Raw genomic sequence first — 4,468 nt, 5'->3', positions numbered from 1 at the left:
CCCAGGGGACAGAGAATTTTGCAATGTCTAAGGATAAGCTAAGTTTCCACAAACATCAGAGAATCACACTAACCTATTATGTATCTGCCACAAAAGATTTATGATGGGGTCATAAAGAACACCCACTAAACTTACTTTGCCTAGGAGGATTAGGAAACCAAAAATTCAATGAATTAATGATTGGAGAGATGGAGGAATAAACAAATAAAGAATGAATGAATAAAATGCTTGTAATTCAGTAGGTAACTCTGAGGCATATCCTATAATCAGGTTCTCAGTCATTTATGTTTAAATCCCCTTTTTAGGCACATAATAAAGTCTGATTTTGTTTAATAAAATATTCTTCTAAGTATCTATATGATATTTAAATACAGTGTTTCAATGACAGTATTGCTTTGCCTTTGTGTGTTTCTCTGAACCACTGCTCTTCAACTAGCCACTTCTTTCTCTCTGACTTACTTTCTTTTTTTTAAAGGAGGTTCCATTCATCTTGCAGCCTAGGCCTGAAACATTTGTGCACAATTGTCAGTAAAAACCTATTGACTGGAATTGATGACAAATGTTTTCTGCTACATCCACTTTCTAAAATGTATTCTAAGATCTTTTGTCTGTAAATGCTTGCCGTTGACTGTTCACATCCCTAGCTATATTTTTGTATCAAATCATTGCCACTGAGCCCAAGATTTCATATGTCTTAGGTGGTTATTCTTTACTCTCAACATATACTGACTCATATGATGTTGTTTGCCAAAAATATTATATTAAAAAACCCATTTTTCTCCTTTGCATTTCATTATCTTTAATTAAATGACGTTATATCAAAAACTTATCTTTTTTTTTTTTGTCTTTTTGTGACTGGTAAGGGGATCGCAACCCTTGGCTTGGTGCTGCTCGCACCGTGCTCAGCCAGTGAGCGCACCAGCCATTCCTATATAGGATCCAAACCCACCGCGGGAGCGCCGGTGCACTCCCAAGCGCTGCACTCTCCCGAGTGCGCCACCGGGCCAGCCCCAAAAACTTATCTTTAATAAAGCAATGATAGTAAGAATATTTCAGAATTCAAACAGAGAACAAGGAATTATGGTCAGTCTTCTACATTTCATAAAATGCAATGTGCAAGACTGAATTTTTCTGAAGTGTGTCCTCTCTGCTCCCCACAGTAAAGGGTCTTCCTTTATATCTGTTCACAACTTCTGCTGATACCTACACATTTAAGTACACTTTGTCATTTTTCTCTTAGATTGTAATCTTCTTAAAGGCAGTTAAACTGGCTTTGGTGTCAAACCTGAGATTGAATTATGTGTCATTCAATTGTGTGACCCTCAACCACCATCATTATCACTCCGCATTTTACAGATGAGGAAACCGAGGTCAATAGCTGTTCAATGACATACCAAAATCATTGGCAGAAAAGCCAAAATTCAAGTCAAAGTTTGTCTGATTCCAAACCATGTGTTCTTTCATTTTCTTACACAGGACCAATTTCAACTGTTATTGTTTTGGATACTATTAAAGAAGTGTTATTCATGACACTTCTTAAACGTAAGGCAGACTTTATTCAGGATTACTGCAATAGTTATGGGGAATACTGCAATGGGGTTTTGTGGTAGGGAGCAGAGATTGAGCTCAACTCCAAATACAATGAGGAAAAGTAAGAATTCATAGCCAAGGAGCAGGGTAGGGGTCAATGGATGAAAAACTACTAAGAGGAAACAAAGATAAGAGGGAATTGTGCAGTATATGCATGTCTCGAAACAACACACTGTCTCCCACAAAAATAAGTATGATTTTTTTTAAAAGTAAAATAAAAAAATGTTTAAAAGAGGGAATTGTGGCTAAACGAACTTAACAGGCAAGACTCTTGCTAAAATTGGGCAATGCAAAGATAGACACAGAAGTCCAAAAGTTGAGGACTAGTTGGAAAGAAGATTCAGAGGAGCCTGACTAAGTATGGTCAAGAAGAGACTGTCAGTATCGATTATACTTCAATTCCTTCTATTATTTTTGTAATGTTTTTACTTTCAATGCTATTTCTATCTAGAAGAATGTTCAATAATTTCATTTAAGGTACTTGTAATACAACTAATCAATCTCATATGTTTCAACAATATGAAGAGGAGTGTGTTTGCACATCATAATATAATTTTTTTGTAATTTCTCACCAACTATTTCTAGACTACAAGAGGCAATATTGGAGAATCTTAAACTTATAAACTCTTGAATATGATGTTTTAACATCTTAAAAACCTTTCTGGCTGTGGCAAGACTGCCCCTTCCAAGGTTAGTCAATTCTTAGAGATATCAAAGGACTCAGGGAGCATGCCTTTGATTTACAAAATAACCAATCCCGAGCCAGATTTCCACTATCTGGCCCCAGGAGACAATATTCTTCTGCCCTGATTTTCACAGGTCCAGGTCCAGGTAGCTAGAGACCACCCACATAGATTAGAAAATGCTGAAATTATTCAAACTCGCCAATTCTAAACTGTTTACCTAGCCCTGCCTTGCCTTTCCCTCGGAAGCTCCATTACAGGCCGTGGTCCAGGATCTCCCCTCTGTCCTGCTTTCTGCCTTCTGACCACCTGGAGGATTCCCCAAGTTGCCCTGCATGGCATGCTGATCACCTGTTTCGAGGGCCTGTGAGTGGAATAATTTTTTTTTCCTGAAACTGTCTGTAGCTCTTCTCATGTCTACACTAATTAACCATCACATAAAAGGACATGGAATAGATTTCCATGAATTTCAATCCTGGTTCTAATATATTCCAACTTTGTGAATTTTGGCAAGTTGCTTTCTAAGCCTCATCTCCCTCAGAAAGAAAATTAAATAATACTAATAGGCCCATATCGTAGGATTGTTGTGATGTTTACAGGAGAATATGAAGCACTTAGCTCAATCCCTGCCAAGGAGTAAAGTGCTCAATAAATATTAACTGTGCTATTGTCAACTACACTGAAGATATTTCAGAGATCATCCATCTTTTTTCCTCTTCCTTTTCCCCATTTTAAAGGGAAGAAAAGTCTGGTCAGAAAAAAGCTGGCCTGACTTTCTCATTTGTCTTACTTCATAATCTAAAATAGCTCCCATTTCACCATTCTGACACTGAAGAAAAATTGGAGATTTAAATGACCAATTGAATAAAAGATTAGTATTTAATAATTTAATGGACTTCAAATGCCAATATAAGAACACAACAAAAACTGGATACAAGAAAAAAAAACTAACTTGACAGTAATTTTTGACAGAATAATACATTTAAAATTTTATCTGACACTACACACTCATTTCGAAACTCGAGAAAAAGACATTATCATATCACAAGCTTTCTAGGCCAAGTTTAAGACAATATGAGTGACGACTAGCTGGTTAGCTCAGATGGTTAGAACACAGCCTCATAACACCAAGGTCATGGGTTTGGCTCCACATATAACCAGTCACAATTAATAATAAATAAATAAATAAAAAGTCTTCAAAAAGTTCATGGAAAGATTCATATTATCTTTTAATCCTATTTTCCATGAACTTTTTAAAGTACCCTTGTATATTCTCTTTTTATAATTAAGAAGATAATTTAATACTGATATTGATTAATTTAATTTTTGATGTGCATGAATTAAACAAAAACAACTAACAGAAGTTCGGGGGGGTGGGGGGATTAATGAAATTTTTCCTCAGCCAAAACTTTTGAGATCTGAACCACAATCCTCCATAAATTGGTGCATATTCTAAATTAACAGCTTTATACTTTGACAAGGAACCAACACAAGCTTTCACATTGCTAATTCTCAAGATTATGTTTCAGGCTCAGCCCAGTGTTTGCACTCCTTTTGGTTCCTGGAAGAGGAACCAGAGCCCCAGTTTCCTTTCCTTTCTTTCTTGTTGCTACTGATCACCATTTACACTTTCTCCTTTTATCTCTTCTCAGACAGTGGCTGTAGTGCTGTGTGTGGTTTGTTTGCCACAATTCACTCCTTTTTTACCACTCCTGAGGAAAAAAGACACAAGCTTTCTTATTTTACTACATTACCACTAATCATAAGAAAGAAAAACATATGGGAGAAACACAGGCTGAAAATATTATCTTACCACTTCTATTCAACCTGGTGTTGGAAGATAATTAGGCAAGAAAAAGAAATAAAAATTATCCTGATTGAAAAGGAAAAAGTAAAACTTTCTCTATTGGCAAATGACATAATCTTGTACATATAAAATTCAAAGGAGTTCACTAAAATAAAAAGAAAACAAAGAAAAGAAAAAACTATTGTAACTAATAAGTGAGTTTAGAAAAGTTGCAGGATGCAAGATCAATATACAGAAACCAATTGTATCTCTATACATTTTCAATGAACAACCAAAAAATGACATTAACAAAATAATTCTATTTACATTAGCATCAAAACAAGTAAAACACTTAGAAATATACTTAAACAAAGACGCACAAAATTTATTCCCTGAAAACTACAGAACA

Source organism: Cynocephalus volans, chromosome 15, assembly GCF_027409185.1.
Source record: "Cynocephalus volans isolate mCynVol1 chromosome 15, mCynVol1.pri, whole genome shotgun sequence".
NCBI classification, from domain to species: domain Eukaryota; kingdom Metazoa; phylum Chordata; class Mammalia; order Dermoptera; family Cynocephalidae; genus Cynocephalus; species Cynocephalus volans.
Note: the sequence above shows the minus strand (reverse complement) of the source record.